Genomic DNA, 18,976 nt, shown 5'->3' with positions numbered 1-18,976 from the left:
TCAAAAGGTTCCTCAAGTAAAAGTAGAAAAGTATTATCAGAATATAGTGAAAGTAAAGACAGTAAAAGTAGTCGTTGTGCAGATTGGTCCATTTCAGAATAATATATATGATATGTTTTATAATGATTGATCATCAAAGTGTTCTCAAAGCTGGTGAAGGTGCAGCTAGTCTGAAGTACTTTGTATACTGCAGGGTAGCTGGTGAAGGTGCAGCTAGTCTGAAGTACTTTGTAGACTGCAGGGTAGCTGGTGAAGGTGCAGCTAGTCTGAAGTACTTTGTAGACTGCAGGGTAGCTGGTGGATTTACTCCAGGTGGAACTAAAGTCTGATTCAACACTTGATTAGATTTCACATCATTCATCCACATCTGAGAAGTGACTAAAGGTATTAATACATGTAGTGGAGGAAAAGTACACCATTTACCTCTGACTTATGTTCACTTCCAACCTAAAAGGACCTCAAAAAATAGTAATCAATAATGTATTGAAAAGTTATTTGCTGATTGGTTTTTATATCGGCTCAGCCAGGTTATATGGGAGGCCCAGTCTACGTACACTCTAACAACAAATGCCTTGGCTTAACAAAGAAAATCAAGGCAATAGGTTGCATCGATGGTTATTGAGTTAAGACAACTTCTATTGAAATGTTGTTAAAGCAACAAAGTTATTTGGGTTAGGGGAGAAGGCTTTTCCTCTGCAATCAGAGGTGTTTTCAATTACCACTCACTTAATAATTGGTAGCATAAACCCAAGTTTTTAAGTTGATTACTTCAAAAGTTCCAACTTGTTTTACCATATAATTAAAATGTAATCTTAAATGATATGTACTTAATTACCACATGTTGAACATGAACACATGTTTTTAAGTTGACAACCATTTATAAATTAAGTTGCTCCAAATAATATTGTATTCAATAGGGTTTTTCTCTTAGCTTTTTCATGTGTTTGCCTTTAAAGAAAGAAATTAATTGATTCCACAACCAAAATATTAGGCAATTCACTTTTTATTTTTGAACTGCAGGTGTTTATTTCAACGCATGATGTTTCAAAAGGAGAGACTTCATTTAGTTTGAACATTGCCTGAAGACGGTTGACGTACTTTCCATGGTGTGCACACCTAGACCGGACTTAAAAGACGTTCCTCTGACCAACGCTGACCTCATGTTGTATGTTGATGGGTCTGCCTCTCGCGACCAAGGGGGCACTAATCGGGTGGGTTTTTCTGTTGTTTCAGATTCTGCTGTACTCCGTTCTGGACCGCTTCCATGTCACCTCTCAGCACAGGCAGCAGAGCTCATCGCACTAACTGAAGCCTGCACGTTTGCAGAAGGCAAAACCGTGACTATTTACACTGACTCACGCTATGCTTTCGGGGTAGTACACGATTTTGGAGCTATTTGGAAGTGTAGACAATTTCTGAAATCTGATGGCAAACCAGTACTTAACCATGTACTGGTTGCAGGCTTACTAGACGCCATTCTGCTCCCATCTGAGGCTGCAGTCTGTAAATGTGCCGCACACGCAAGCAGTACAGACCCAGTTTCCCTAGGGAATGCGTCTGCTGACTCAGCCGCAAAGGCAGCTGCCCTGATTCCTCTCGCACCTCAGGCACACTCATTTGTTAAAACCCCTGTCTCCTCCTTCACTGACAAAATGTCATCACTGACTTCCATGCAGCAGCTAGCTACACCAGTTGAGAAGGCTCAATGGAAGGCTGCTGGGGCTGTTTTTGACCCAACCTCCAGCATCTGGGTGGGTCCAAATTCCAATCCATGTCTTCCCAGACATTTTTTCCCTCATTTCGCTAAGTTGACACATGGGTGGGATCATGTGTCAAAAGGAGGGATGTTAGAGTCTATCAATCAGGAGTGGTTCACAAGGGGGTTCACAGTAACAGCTCAAAAGCACTGTGAAGCATGCTAATCTGCATTATGCAAAATTCTGGTAGACCAGTAAAGGTTACAGGACCCGGAGCACATCCACCTCCCACCAGGCCATTTGAGCACCTAATGCTGGATTTCATTGAGCTTAGCCCATCAGAGGGTAAGAAGCACTGTCTGGTGGTGGTCGACATGTGGTCCAAATGGGTTGAAGCTTTCCCAGTAAAAGCACAGACAGCAAATGCTGTGGCAAAGGCACTACTGAGGGAAATCATTCCTAGATGGGGACTACCAGACAAAATGTCTAGTGACAACGGTTCACATTTTGCTAATTAGCCCATCAGCAGATAGGAGAATACATGGGCATGGACATCAGAAAGCATTGTGCTTATCATCCACAGAGTGGGGGTGGGGTGGAAAGAGAGAACGGCACAATCAAAAACAAACTAGCAAAATGCTGTGCAGACACAGGTCTGTCATGGACACAGGCTCTGCCCATTGTGCTGATGTACATGCGGATGCGGAAAAGAACACGGAGTCAACTCAGCCCATTTGAAATCCTTTTTGGGGCTCCTCCACAGATTGGACTCAAGGCTCCAGGATGTCCTCTTCCCTCCACAACTTTGTGTGAGGATGCTATGTTGTCATATTGTGTTAACCTATCATCCACTTTAGCAGACATCCGACGTCAGGTAGCCGCAGCCTTGCCTACCCCTGCCACTGGTCCGCTTCACCGCCTTCAACCCGGCGATTTCGTGCTGGTCAAGGATTTCCGGAGAAAGAGCTGGAAATCCAATCGTTGGCAAGGTCCCTACCAGGTGCTTCTCGTCACCCAGACAGCGGTCAAGGTCGCCGAGAGAGCTACGTGGGTCCACGCCAGCCACTGCAAGGTCGTAGTCACAGGAAAGGAGAAACGGTAGAAGAAGACGACAACGAGTGACGTGTCCAAGTCACCAATAGAAACAGATGACAACAAGTGACGTGTCCTAGTCACCACCAGCACCACACTTGCACTACATACACCAAAACACACTACACACAAGGTGTCACGAGCGAGTGCCAGCTGAGCGGTTCCATATGCTCTCTGGTTCCTCGTTTGTGATATTGGTGTGCGGAGTCTGACTGTCCGTGTCACGAAATCTACCGAGAGAATACACTCACACACACCATGGAACATTTCCTCCTCGTGATGAGGGCTCGCCTGGAGAGACGACAACGCAACCGTGAGCAATGTGAATACTACTGGAGAGCCTGGACAATCATAGAATGGTTCCTCTGCATACTTGCCATGATAGTTGTGTTAGGACTAGTCCTATATTTTATGTATCCATTTCAGCATACAGCATGTCAGCCAAAATCGAGGTATCTAAGAGGTACATGGGGAAAGCAGGGCGAACCACATTTATTTTATTTTGTTGTCTGTATGTATGTACTGTAGTGCTGTACTTTTTTCACTTGTTCGTGTTCACTGAAAGACGTAGATTTTTTTTTCACCCAGTTGCTGTTTTTGTCACCTTTCTTTTAGTCGTGTGAGTCGGACACCACCCCACATTGAACGCCGGACGCTAGAACCCTGCCACCACAGGGTGTCTCAGGCTTCCATCATAGGGAGAGGAGGGTGGCGCTTGGACGGCTGCTTTGTGCTACTACATCAGGTGAGACGCCATTTAGCTAACATTAGCGACCACATTACGTTATCAGATGTTGTTGATTAACGTCCCTTAAAGGTGGGGTATGTCCTTTATTTCAGAAACACTTATTGTTATATTCCATGGAATGCTCTTAACATCCCGATAGCAATGCATATATGAAATTCTTTGACAATAAATACATACAAAATGTTCATCTGTGGAAGCCGTAGCGCTGTAAAAAGCACGAGCAATAATTTTAGTCGGCCGGCTAAAATAGCTGGATGGCCTACCTGCCTGTCAGCCTGAGAGGGTCTGCCTGCAGGCTCCACTCTCAGGACACCTCCACTCTCACGGAGGTGATGAGTCCGCTCACCATGCACTTTGGGTCGGCCTTGGGCAGGCCTTTTGAACCCCCCATCCTGGTTCTCGTAATAGTTGATGTAGCCATTTTTCGCTCAAACAAACCATGGAGGAATGTAACGGGAGTTAACAGGGGACTCTGCCCGCCTCACGAGTGCCTATTTTCGGACACTTTTTGTCACTTTTCCCCGGTTTTATTAATTTGTCTTTTTTTGGCTATTTCACCTGGTTCCTTCTAACGGGGACATAGCCCGGTCTCGGGTGTCCCCCCACGGCCTGTGTCCAGCCCCCCCCCCCCCCACTCATCTATATATATTAACCTTATTTGACAATTCTTGTTGCATTTTTGTCCTCTCTTCTCACTGATCGAATGGCAAACGCGACCCACCATCGGAGGGCCTCCACCGGCCTAGTGCCGGTGTCCTGGCGGTCGGTTCCTCCGAACTGCGGGTTCGACTCTGATGGCCGGGAGGGTGTGCTGTGTGTCTCTTCCCAGCCCGGCCGAAATGAAGCGTGACCAAGACGCATCGTCTGACTCGGGGGTCCCACCACGGGTCCCGCAGCGGGGTGGAGGTTCCAGGCTGAAACCTCCCCAGGTTTGTTTGTCCTTTTGTGTTCTAAATGTAATGTTCATAAAATGTAGTTATATCCTCATACCTACTTAAATATCTGATTGTATTAAGATATTACTGTGAGAAGTGCACAGAGGCATCTTGAAAAATCAGATGGTGAAGCAAGCAAAAGCTGTCTAAATAAAAAATGCACTTATTTGTTTCACCAAGGATGATTTTATTTGACAGTTTTACATGGTTTGTTCTCTTTTGTGTTTCAGGTTTATTGCGAGTTCAACAGAGTGGTGGGGGGAAATCTCAAGGACAACTTCTTCGATGCACTTGACCGTTTCTCTCCGAGCCTGATGGACCTCTTTAGGAAGAAGAAGGGTGTCACTGGCCAATTTCTGTCTGAGCTTTTAAGTCAGACAAAGGTGGGGTTACTTAACATCTGTCTACCCAATCTCTTTCCTCTCTCCTTGTTCCTCTTCTGTCCCTTTGACTTCCTTCTCATCTCTTCTTTTCTCTCATTTGCTGCTCTTGTCCTGTCCATTTAATGTGTCATTGTTTCCTCTTTTCCCTTGTTCATTTTGCTTTGCTCTCTTGTTTTGTTTCCTATTCTATTCTTTGGTCAAGAAGAAGTTATGTTCTCTCCCTTTTCTATTCTCTCCCATCATGTCATCTCCTTGTGTCCTCTCCTTTACTTTCAAGTATATTTGCAGTAAAGTCATTGTGTAGAGTTTGTAGAATGTATTTGATGAATGTATGACCATTCTTTGTTATCTCCACTATATTCCAGACCTCAGAGCCAACAGACATCGGATGCCTTTGTGTTCGGGGACTGCCAATCATCTTGGGGGATGAGCCTTCTGCCTTCTTCAAGACCTGCACCGTAAGTTACTTTAAGTGTTATGTTCACATTTTGCACCCTTTGGTAATTTTTGGGTGAAATTGACCCGGGACATTATTCAGAGTTTAAAAAAATACGGAACTAAATGTAACTTACACTATTCCTTATATATATTGTCTTTAACTAATTCACCAACAATATAAATGAAATATGCTTTTCATTATAAACAGTGGAAGCTACTTTTTGGTGGACGATGTAGAATTATATGTCAATCTCTTTATTTCTCTGTTAGGATGCGGCTGATAAGGAGGTGTACAGTCAAACTCCACTGGGAATCCTCTGTGTCGGAGAAAATCCTCAGCTCAACCCATCTAGTGTGGCAATCGTCTTGGAGGGGAATGTGGTGATGGGCCGGCTAACCTGCCTCAGGCCTTCTGTGTCCTGTTCAGACTCATTTATGCCCTGCAACTGGAGTACCCAAAGTGCATGAAAAACACTTTCCACTTTGTTCAGCAGGTGATATTAAAACTTGTTAAAGTTGAGCTGGCACCCAAAATTCAGACTTTGAAAAATCAGCTTACATTGTAAAACGGGGTTCTGAAAAGTTGGCTACTGTTACATGGCAAGTATTTAGGCTTATATTGCATTTTGTTGTTGTTGCATGTTTGCACTGTTTGACCTATTAAGGTTGTTGGCATTTCCATTTGTGTTTCATTCTATAAACTACTGACAACATCTCTCCCAAAAGTCATTTAGAGCATTTATTTGCAGAACATTACAACTGGTCAGAATAACAGAGAAAATGCTGTGTTTTCAAAACTCAAATAATGCAAAGAAAACAAGTTCTTCATTATTAAACAACACAATACTAATGTTTGAACTTAGGAAGAGTTCAGAAATCAATATTTGGTGGAATAACCCAGATGTTTCAATAACAGCTTTCAATGCGTCTTGGTTGCTCGCCACCTGTCTGTCACATTGTTGCTGGGTGACTGTATGTCTCTCCTGGCACACAAACTCAAGCAGCTCGGCTTTGTTTGATGGCTTGTGACCATCCATCTTCCTCTGGATCACATCCAGAGGTTTTCAGTGGGGTTCCAACTGTTCCATGACAGGGTCTTGATCTGGTCTTCCTCCATTCACACCTGAATTGAGCTGAGGGTGGGTTTATCCAGCAGGACAATGCTCCATGCCCCACAGCCAGGTCAATCCAGATGTGATCCAGAGGAATATGAATGGTCACAAGCCATCACTCAAAGCCAAGCTGCTTGATTTTGTTGTGCCAGGAGTGGCTTAATAAGTGACCCAACAGCAATGTGAAAGGTGTTGCAGAGCAGCCAAGACGCATGAAAGCTGTGATTGAAAATCTGGGTTATTCCACCAAGTATTGATTCCTGAGCCCTTCCTATGTTAACACATTAGTATTGTGTTGTTGAAAAATGAATTTTAAATTGTTTTCTTTGCACTATTCGAGGTCTGAAAACACTCCATCTTTTTTGGTTACTTTGAACATTTGGTATTTTTTGTAAATAAACGCTCTAAATGAGAATATTTGGAGTTTGGTATAAATGTTGTCAGTCATTAATTTATAGAATAAAACACAAATGTTAATCCAGTTTTTACCAATAGTAAAACGAGAGAAACTGATAATTTTACAGAGGTCTCTTAATTTTTTCAGAGCTCTACATAAATATATAGATATAACTATATATCTTTATATATAGAAAGATTGCTATTGTTTCATGTGAAAAATGTTCTCGGGGAAAATGTAAGGTACAATATTTTTGCCACAGTTTGTATAGGAAGCTCAATTTCATTGTATCTAAATGAAACACTCAAGTTTTAATAAAAGGTCAAACTTTATTTTTGTGTCTTTTTTCTTTTTTGTAGTTGACGGAATAAAAAATATAAATGTAACCACTTTCAACTAAAAATTCTAAGTTAAATAATTGGAAAATACCAATTGATATTACACAATATTTTAAGTAAAATCAACTTCACATGAAGTGGATTGTACTTCAAATAACAATTAAAGTCCTTGATTAATTTAAGTTTAATTTACTCAAATTTTCATAATGCTTTACTTACATTTTTAAAGGCAACCACTTTCCTCTATTTTTTTAAGTAGATTCAACTTATCGGGGCTAACAGTGTACTTGCTCAAGGAAACTCTCTCTGAGTATAGACAGAGAGAAGGAAGAAGTAAGATGTCCCCCGACAAACTAAGCCTATATCAGCAAAACTAGGGGCTGAATCTAATCAACCCTAACTATAAGCTTTATCAAAAAGGAAGGTCTTAAGCGCACTCTTAAAAACGGATAGGGTGTCTGCCGCCCGAACACAAACTGGAAGCTGATTCCACAAATGTGGAGCTTGATAAGAAAAGGCTCTGGCTCCCATTGTACTTTTAGAGACTCTAGGAACAACCAACAACCCTGCATTCTTGGAACGCAATGCCCTAGTAGGACAGTAGGGTATAATGAGTTCTTTAAGGTAAGATGGCGCCTGCCCATTAAGGGCTTTGTAGGCGAGAAGAAGAATTTTAAATTCTATCCTGTGTTCTATAGGGAGCCAGTGTAAGGCAGCCAGAACAGGAGTAATGTGGTCCCTTTTCCTAACTCTGGTTAGTACACGAGCTGCAGCATTTTGAATCAGCTGAAGCGACTTGACTGACTTCTTGGTACTCCCTGATAATAAGGAGTTACAATAATCCAGCCTTGAAGTAACACATGCATGGACTAGTTTCTCTGCATCGTTTTGAGGCAAGATATGCCTGATTTTTGCAATGTTACGTAGATGGAAGTGGGCGGTCCTTGAAATTGATTTTATGTGGGCGTTAAAGGATAACTCCTGATCAAATATAACACCAAGAATCCTTACAGTCTCACTGGAGGCCAAATTAATGCCATCCATAGTTAGTATATCTTTAGATAATTTGTTTCGTAGATTCTTCGGGCCAAGTACAATAACTTCAGTTTTGGTCGTGTTTAACATCAAAAAGTGTAAGGTCATCCACGTTTTTAAGTCCTTAAGGCAGTCTTGAATTTTATTTAGATGATTAATTTAATCAGGCTTGATTGATAAATATAGTTGAGTATCATCCGCATAACAATGAAAGTTTACAGAATGATTCCTTATAATATTGCGGAAGCATATATAATGTGAACAAAATAGGTCCGAGCACTGAGCCCTGTGGCACTCCATGGCTAATTTTGGTTTGCGTGGAAGATTCATCATTAACACGTAAAGAACAATCCATTAATCCAAAACGGTCTTTAATTATATCAATTGTGAACTTTCTTAATATGAATTGTAAATGCAACGTATGTTCTCTTTAGAACAAAGATAGGATAGTTGCAGCTGAAACTGGTTAATAGCAATTGTCTGTTAACCTAGATAAGCATATTGTTCTTATATCTAGTAATATATATATATATTTATATTTTATTTTATGTTACTCATAAATCAGTATGATTGATTGATAGGAACATTTTCCAGAATAGTAATTAACTTCATATAACATTTACTCTCTCTAGACTCTTCAAAAAATCTTAATTAATTATCCTGTCCCTCTCTTTTCTCACTGCCCTGCAGCTGCTCCTGTCCACAAGCTTCTCATCACTCACACGTGACATCTTTGTGTTATCCAACAGTGTGAGACGCCTCGAGCAAGCATCGTAAAGCACCTCTGTCATGCTTAAAGATGAACAGATTCCTTCTGACAGACACACTTATAACACCTTCTGTTTTCTACTTACTACCCTTTCTTCATAAACTTAAAAATACAATTGTGGTGAATCGTTTACGTTTTCAGTTTCCTATCTACTTTAAACAACCACCAACTGAGAGTCACTGTTGTATGATAAATACAACTCCTAAATAACATTACAATATATATTTCTTCAGTGAGTTTGTTATTTAATGTTTAACACATTTTCTTTTTTCTATGTCTTATAGTAGGTGGAAAAATCCACTATTATATTTAATTTGAATAAAACCTTAATGTACTTCATACACTCCGTAACATTACTGTATGTAATGAAGTTCCTTTGAAATATAATTAAGTACAATTCTTAGTCAAATGACAAATACCATGAAATTCACAATGCAATGCAACGGTAACAATCAGTTCTCAAAGACTATGTTTAAATAGCAACAAATCATTGTTTCTTATTTATTTCAATATATCTACTACTTCAAATCACACATTGATCTGTTAATTTCAATGTATTCACTCCAACTTCAGATCACTCGTTGATCTTTCACTCCTTGTTTTAAATTCAACACTCAGCAGCCTTCTTCCAGGCACGAAAGAACAAGCAGACACACTCCGGGCTGCTGCTCGACAATTAGAGCAGAATGGGGAGAAGGGGGGTACAACTGGCTTATCTATAGCCAGTTGAGTAGCACTTGAAATGTTTTGGCTCTGTGAAACCTGATGTACTTACCGTACTTTTCGGACTATAAGCCGCGACTTTTTCCACCATTTTTTTTGTACAGCTAACGGCCACTAGGGAACCTCCTAAATCTATGGATTTCACAGGTAAAATTAACCATCTTTAACGCTATGGGCTCTATGACCAGTCCGCGCCCGCCACCTTTAAGCGGCGGGCTCCAGCAGGAAAAGCTGGAGGCCGGAAAAGAGTGAGACAGGTAGCGCGCCAAAGTAAAAGTGGAACCGAGAGATAGAACGAGAGCAAGACAGACGGACAATTTAGCTGCTGCGGCTTATATGAAGGTGCGCTTTATAGTCCGAAAAGTACGGTATATGATTCTGTTTTCCTCAAGTTTGTATCTTCCTGGTCGAATGCACTTATTTTAAGTCGCTTTGGATGAAAGCGTCAGCTAAATATAATGTAATGCAATGTAATACTTTCACAGACAAAGACAGACACACCCCGGCTGGAGCTCTCAGCCTTTTCAGGAGAAGGGGGGACATATTTCAAGCTGCAGCTTCTTTGACCAATAAACAACAAACTTTGGTATACCAAAACATTTAGCGCTTTATCACAGACTCATCACGGCCTGACAAAACATGGAAAACTCCACTTTTGTATTTAGTGAATTCACAAAGTCGTGAGGCAAGTTTTATCTTTTTAACTCCCTGAACTCAGAATCAGAATACCTTTATTAGTCCAACAGAGGGGACATTTGCGTCGTTACAGCAGGACAGAGCCACAGACAGCTTAATATCGGGTCGGGCTTATTCATCTCTTAATTATCGAACGGACCGGATGTGCACTTGGCTCGCAAAGCACATTTGTATTCCTCAGCCAATAAATCTCTGAACCTTAAGACAATCATCAGGATGTTCTCAGGCAGAATTTACGACTACGAGGTCAGATACAGTGATTCCTCCAGCATAACGTGTCCTTACGGCTAGCAAAGGTCATATCCCCTCAGTCAACCTTTAGCTTCTCAGGAAGACTACGAGCAGAATACAGTGATCTCTCCAGTATCAACATTTATCAACATAAAACAAGACGAATAAACTAAACAAACAACCATCAAACAGAACAAACAACCATCAAACGACAATCAACACATTTCAACCATAGCTTGTGCAAGCCTTAAATCCTATCCTCTGCTTTTTCTTTTTAACCAATACAACTTCAAAAGTCATTTCATTCCAAATATGTTTTGCTTACTGTGAGTCGGTATTTCTTCTGTGGAAGTCTCAAGTCTGGTTTCTCAATTCCTTGAGATTTACCACAGCCGTCTCAGGGCTGCCTGGTCAGGGGAGTTGAGACCCCCAGAGAAGGAACACCGCAACCTCCAGCATCGGCATCTCGGTAGAACCTCCAAAATGTTGTGGCGATCCAGCACTCACAACAGGAAAGAATGAAACAGAGAGGAATCAATAAAACACAAACACAGACATAGTTGAGATTAATCATTATTATTTAGTTGACACCAAACACCAATGGGGAAACATGCCCTCCAGCACTCAAACAGCCATGCTCCCCTGAACACCAGAAACACAGGGCAGATACAGGTTTCTAAATGACACACGAACATGTTCCCTAAACATGTTTAATGCACACATTGTCAGGTCTCCTAAACTTGGATATGTTCCAGATGTCGAAAGGTCATCATCTCATGGCGTCTTTAGGAGTCTTGCAGGATATTAATTATCCAATTAACAAACTATATATACGTCTGCACATGAACGCACATACATTTATTTACATTAACTAACACACCAACATCCTTATCGTTTCTTAGCTAATGCATGCTGGATATGAACCACTAGCTTTAGACTCTAACTGTATTATATCTGAGGAAGACCTCCCTTGGAGTTCCTCTGACCTTTGCCAATTTACTCAACATGGGTACATCTGCTGATAATGGCAAAGACCATTGATAATTAGCAAAGAGACGATTCTCTGGAAACTGTAACTTAATAACTAATGCTGTCAAAATTATTGCGTTAACGGCAGTAATTAATATTTTGAATTAATTGCGTTAAAATATTTAACGCATTTAACGCATGTGCAGAATGGCCCGCCCCATACATCCCACCAGTGGCGGTGCCAGGGTATGGCTGGGGTAGGCTACAGCCATACCAAGAAATGGCTTAGCCCCACCATGACAAATGATGTTAAATTAAGCAAAATAAAGTCCGCAAAATAAAGTCCGCCAACTCGCGCCGAGTAAATTGATAGAAATCAACACGTAATGAATTAAGACCCCACGGTTTGATGATTGATAGGTGTGTGGGCTGTCTTTCATTTTGACACACAGAACAATGTTATAATAAACATAGATACTGTGTGTTAAATGGATATATCCGCCTTCTTTCATTTATCTTTCCATTCCCACAACAATATACGTAAAGAAATGGCATATTTTGGACATAGTTCGAATGGTGATTAATCATGATTAATTAATTTTTAAGCTGTGATTAATCTGATTAAAAATTGTAATAGTTTGACAGCCCTAATAATAACAAGATTGATATAACAGTACTCTTTCAGTGCGGTATTAGTACTCTTACTTGAAACAGAGTACGTTTTCAATCTAGTATTGTGTCGTATTAGTACTTTTACTCGTAACAAAGTACTCTTTCAGTGTCGTATGAATACTTTTACTTGTAACTGAGTATTTTTACAGTGTGGTACAAGTACTTCTACTTGTGCATCAGTGTCTCAGGAGGGACACAGGTTAGTCTGAGGGTTATGTCTGTGAATGAGTGCAGGACGATGATCAGCGAGAGTTAAGCCTCTGCATCTCTTATACTTTACACCTGTCTTATTGTCCTTTAACTTATTTTGTATTCATTATTTAGTTTACTTTTATGGTTTTTAAATATCATTTTATATCATATTTTTGCGTAGTAACCCTTAGCTTCTGTTATAAATAAATGCATAATACATGTCCCTGTAAAAACTAATCAAAACTCCTTAAAATCACAAAGCGCTGCGTCCTGTCCAATCAGCTGCACGTCCACAGCATCAATAACTGATATTGAAAATGGATCAAAATCAATGTTATTTCTAATAATTGATAAATGCGTCAGTTTGAAGAAAATAAAACCCTTGAGCAAAAAACTAACATACAGAGTGTTTAAATCTATAAAGTGTATTACACATTTCCGTTTGCTTTTAAACTCCCACACAGTATTTAGGAAACAAAGATATATGCAATGACTAACGATAAAGGGTATCTTATGCAACATGTTTTATAACCACATAATAAATACCTGCAGTTTCTACTTTACACATCATGGCCCCATCTTGTGGTCGAAAATTAAAATACACAATTTCAAACTAAAGACCAAACAAAAAGTCTAATTCCAATGTAATGTGCAGAAACACATTTGATGTATTTATTAACATGACTTTGTAGATTGAGATGTATGATGCATGTGAAAGGGCCCAAGTTACCATGCAGCATACACACTTATTCATTGGATTGATTTCCAACACTCAAACCTGAATCTTATCCTGTTACCTTTTAGTTCTAAGAAACACATTGTTTTCCCATGTGTCTTATTCCAGTACGTGTGTCTTATTCCAGTACGTGTGTCTTATTCCAGTACGTGTGTCTTATTCCAGTACGTGTGTCTTATTCCAGTACGTGTGTCTTATTCCAGCACGTGTGTCTTATTCCAGTACGTGTGTCTTATTCCAGTGTGTGTGCCTTATTCCAGTACGTGTGTCTTATTCCAGCACGTGTGTCTTATTCCAGTACGTGTGTCTTATTCCAGTACGTGTGTCTTATTCCAGCACGTGTGCCTTATTCCAGTATGTGTGTCTTATTCCAGTGCGTGTGCCTTATTCCAGTACGTGTGCCTTATTCCAGTACGTGTGTCTTATTCCAGTACGTGTGTCTTATTCCAGTACGTGTGTCTTATTCCAGTGCGTGTGCCTTATTCCAGCACGTGTGTCTTATTCCAGCACGTGTGCCTTATTCCAGTACGTGTGTCTTATTCCAGTACGTGTGTCTTATTCCAGCATGCATGTCTTATTCCAGCACGTGTGTCTTATTCCAGCATGTGTGTCTTATTCCAGCATGTGTGTCTTATTCCAGTACGTGTGTCTTATTCCAGCACGCATGTCTTATTCCAGCACGCATGTCTTATTCCAGCATGTGTGTCTTATTCCAGCATGTGTGTCTTATTCCAGTACGTGTGTCTTATTCCAGTACGTGTGTTTTTACCGGATTGTAGCACTTTTTCAGTTTCTTGATTTCATTTGTTTCTAATACTTTTCTACTTTTATTTGAGTGACATTTTGAATGCAGGACTTTTACTGTATTCCTACACTCTGATACTTCTACTTTTACTCAAGTAAAATATCTGAGTACTTCTAGTTTTACTCAAGTACAAGATCTGAGTACTTCTCCTTTTACTCAAGAACAAGATCTGAGTACTTCTACTTTTACTCAAGTACAAGATCTGAGTACTTGTAGTTTTACTCAAGTACAAGATCTGAGTACTTCTCCTTTTACTCAAGTACAAGATCTGAGTACTTCTCCTTTTACTCAAGTACAAGATCTGAGTAATTGTACTTTAACTCAATTACCAGATCTGAGTACTTCTCCTTTTACTCAAGTACTAGATATGAGTACTTCTACCTTTACTCAAGTACAATATCTGAGTACTTCTACTTTTACTCAGGTACTAGATCTGAGTACTTCTCCTTTTACTCAAGTACTAGATATGAGTACTTCTACTTTTACTCAAGTACAAGATCTGAGTACTTCTACTTTTACTCAAGTACTAGATCCGAGTACTTCTACCACCTCTGCATACTGATACTACAAACATTACAGTAGACAACTTCATGAAAAAACTTTTATTCAACCTGAGAATCAGAATACAAATACTTAATTAATTCAATTAGGTCAAGGACACTTAGAGATTATAAAATAAAATAGATAAACACAAACTTTGGATGTTGAGGCGAACATGTGCAACAGTCACTCCACCAATGATTTAATCAAAAAGTACAATTAGCTGCAAATCAGGTCAACATGTAGTCGGTGAATTGGTGGATTCTTCACAGTCCTTTTGTCTAACAGGTTGTCTCTTTTGTCGCAGAGGTTGAATGGAGAACGCCAGGACGGCAGCACTTCCTGTCAAAGGTCAGGATCCTCACAGAGATGATTAACTGTCCTTCTTAACTTCGAGGCCAAACCGAAATGTCTAAACGCTGCTGAGACACAATGACTCTGATCTCTCTCCGGAGGCTCCGATCGGGGGGTCGAGCTTAAATAAAGTAATTGAGCAACAGCAGGTTAATTCAAGGCCTCACAGTCCTGGAACAAAGGTAAATGGTTGCTGGTGAGAGGTCACACAAGGTCACACATCTATCAGTTTCTGTCATCATCCTGTTGTATCCTCTCGGATACATTAATACGTTTTGAACAGCGTGTGTTTTGGTCAAGTTAAAGAGTTTATATCAGTATGTAGTGGCTCTACTTTAAAGAGTCCTCTCCTGCTGATGTTCAGGTGTATATCAGTGTGTAGTGGCTCTACTTTAAAGAGTCCTCTCCTGCTGATGTTCAGGTGTATATCAGTACGTAGTGGCTCTACTTTAAAGAGTCCTCTCCTGCTGATGTACAGGTGTATATCAGTACGTAGTGTCTCTACTTTAAAGAGTCCTCTCCGGCTGATGTTCAGGTGTATATCAGTGTGTAGTGGCTCTACTTTAAAGAGTCCTCTCCTGCTGATGTACAGGTGTATATCAGTACGTAGTGGCTCTACTTTAAAGAGTCCTCTCCTGCTGATGTACAGGTGTATATCAGTGTGTAGTGGCTCTACTTTAAAGAGTCCTCTCCTGCTGATGTTCAGGTGTATATCAGTGTGTAGTGGCTCTACTTTAAAGAGTCCTCTCCTGCTGATGTACAGGTGTATATCAGTACGTAGTGGCTCTACTTTAAAGAGTCCTCTCCTGCTGATGTACAGGTGTATATCAGTACGTAGTGTCTCTACTTTAAAGAGTCCTCTCCGGCTGATGTTCAGGTGTATATCAGTGTGTAGTGGCTCTACTTTAAAGAGTCCTCTCCTGCTGATGTACAGGTGTATATCAGTACGTAGTGGCTCTACTTTAAAGAGTCCTCTCCTGCTGATGTACAGGTGTATATCAGTACGTAGTGTCTCTACTTTAAAGAGTCCTCTCCTGCTGATGTTCAGGTGTATATCAGTGTGTAGTGGCTCTACTTTAAAGAGTCCTCTCCTGCTGATGTACAGGTGTATATCAGTACGTAGTGGCTCTACTTTAAAGAGTCCTCTCCTGCTGATGTACAGGTGTATATCAGTACGTAGTGTCTCTACTTTAAAGAGTCCTCTCCGGCTGATGTTCAGGTGTATATCAGTGTGTAGTGTCTCTACTTTAAAGAGTCCTCTCCTGCTGATGTTCAGGTGTATATCAGTATGTAGTGTCTCCACTTTAAAGAGTCCTCTCCTGCTGATGTTCAGGTGTATATCAGTATGTAGTGTGTCTACTTTAAAGAGTCCTCTCCTGCTGATGTTCAGGTGTATATCAGTATGTAGTGTCTCTACTTTAAAGAGTCCTCTCCTGCTGATGTTCAGGTGTATATCAGTATGTAGTGTGTCTACTTTAAAGAGTCCTCTCCTGCTGATGTTCAGGTGTATATCAGTATGTAGTGTCTCTACTTTAAAGAGTCCTCTCCTGCTGATGTTCAGGTGTATATCAGTATGTAGTGTCTCTACTTTAAAGAGTCCTCTCCTGCTGATGTTCAGGTGTATATCAGTATGTAGTGTCTCTACTTTAAAGAGTCCTCTCCTGATGATGTTCAGGTGTATATCAGTATGTAGTGTCTCTACTTTAAAGAGTCCTCTCCTGCTGATGTTCAGGTGTATATCAGTATGTAGTGTCTCTACTTTAAAGAGTCCTCTCCTGATGATGTTCAGGTGTATATCAGTATGTAGTGTCTCTACTTTAAAGAGTCCTCTCCTGATGATGTTCAGGTGTATATCAGTATGTAGTGTCTCTACTTTAAAGAGTCCTCTCCTGCTGATGTTCAGGTGTATATCAGTATGTAGTGTCTCTACTTTAAAGAGTCCTCTCCTGCTGATGTTCAGGTGTATATCAGTATGTGTCTCTACTTTAAAGAGTCCTCTCCTGCTGATGTTCTGGTGTATATCAGTATGTAGTGTCTCTACTTTAAAGAGTCCTCTCCTGCTGATGTTCAGGTGTATATCAGTATGTAGTGTCTCTACTTTAAAGAGTCCTCTCCTGCTGATGTTCAGGTGTATATCAGTATGTAGTGTCTCTACTTTAAAGAGTCCTCTCCTGCTGATGTTCAGGTGTATATCAGTATGTAGTGTCTCTACTTTAAAGAGTCCTCTACCCTAGACTAGACCCATAGTGAGCCCGGTAGATGTGGTCGAGTCCTATGAAGCAGCGGTTAGGTGTGAATGACCAGAGAGAACATGCTCAGTGTGAAATGAGACTCCATAATGATGTGTTTAATCTGAGGTCACACTGACATCTAGTGGTGATCTGCAGACATCAACAAGGTCAACATTAAACTCCTCATAACTTTAAGCATTATTGAGAATATGATCAATTCACGTGACTTTGGTAACATGATGCTTTTATTAAAGCTCTTTAAAAATGCATATAGTTATAGCTGGTTTAAGATCACCCCATGTCTGTCCTCCTGAGTCCTACATTTTATTGTTTTTATTGTATTTTATTAACTTTTTGTTGCAGTTTACATTATATCTTGTCCTTTTATAATTTATTTTGTATATATGTTTGTTAATAATATAAAGCCCAACTTATATTTGATTAAACGTTTCTCTGATCAGCTGTAGCTAGGGTTGCCAACCGTCCCGTATTAGCCGGGACGTCCCGTATTTGAGCCAAAAGGGACTTTGTTTGTCCCGGACTCCCGTGTAAAGGGAAAAATAAAAAATATGTTCTCTTTGCGCGCAATGCAGTGTGTCTGGCTGCGTGCCTGTGTGTGTGTGTGTGCTGTATATAAAGGGCACTAGGACCGCTCAGTTGACAGGGCAGGCACAATGCTCGCACGCGTGTGTGTGAGATTTTCTCTGGTGGGCGGCCGGCGCAGCATCATTGTTTGTGTGGCATGTCAGCCTGTTCAGTCGTGTGGGAAAATGAGCGCTGCCGGTGGAGGAGGTGATAATGTAAGAGGAGAAGAAAAGACTTGTGTCTTACAACAAACAGTGGAAGAAAAACACAGTTGGGTTACGTAAAGCCCGTGAGTGGAGATCTGTCTCGGGTCTTCTGTGTGTGTGTGTGTGTGTGTGTGTGTGTGTGTGTGTGTGTGTGTGTGTGTGTGTGTGTGTGTGTGTGTGTGTGTGTGTGTGTGTGTGTGTGTGTGTGTGTGTGTGTGTGTGTGTGTGTGTGTGTGTGTGTGTGTCAGCTGATTGATGGGGAAATGGTTGGTTGAAGGATAACATTAAGTCTAATAATGATGTACCGTGCATGTTCACATCATGTATACTTTGCATTACTTAATACCATTTTTCAAATATTTATTTTTTAACATTTTGGACAAAATAGCCAATTGTACATCGAGGTGCCCAGATGTCCCTAGTGCCCACCTATCCGATTTGAACATGCTGATGTACAATGTGATGTAGTAGCCTAATGCAGGTGTAAGACCATTGTGTTTGTATTGTGTTATAGGTATGCATAGTTTTCTATGCATTTTGAGGGTTTTGGGGGGGTTTGACCCCCAAACACATTTTAGAACCCTAGGGGCTGGCTCCCTAAAAGAATTAAATAACATAACCCTAACCTGACCCTAACCCTAAAACCGAAATAAAGTAACAAAAAAAGTAACTAAGCGCGCGGGGGACACGTGCATGTGTCCCATTTCTCCATTTCTGGAAGTTGGCAACCCTAGCTGTAGCTATGGCAACAGGTGGCAGTTAGCCTACATTAGCTTTGATGCTAGCTAACATTAGCCACCGGTCAAAAGACATTACCGTAATTACCAGAACGTTTTAAAACGTATTCATTAAAACATGTAAGGTGCTTTAAAAGTGATATAACCAACGTAGTGAAAGGTCTCAACAAGTACCTTTAGCGCTGTTGCTGAGCTGAGGTATGTCGGTGTTTGGAAGTGAAGCATCACAGAAAGCACCGGGAGAAGGACCGGGCATTTCATCTCTGTTCATCCGGGAGAGGGAGCAGGCAGAGCGGCCAGCAGACCAAAGACCCCTGGTAGTGCGCCAGACGCTGATGCAAATCGTGGCCAAACG

The sequence above is a fragment of the Pseudochaenichthys georgianus genome, chromosome 7, assembly GCF_902827115.2.
Source record: "Pseudochaenichthys georgianus chromosome 7, fPseGeo1.2, whole genome shotgun sequence".
NCBI classification, from domain to species: Eukaryota; Metazoa; Chordata; class Actinopteri; order Perciformes; family Channichthyidae; genus Pseudochaenichthys; species Pseudochaenichthys georgianus.
Note: the sequence above shows the minus strand (reverse complement) of the source record.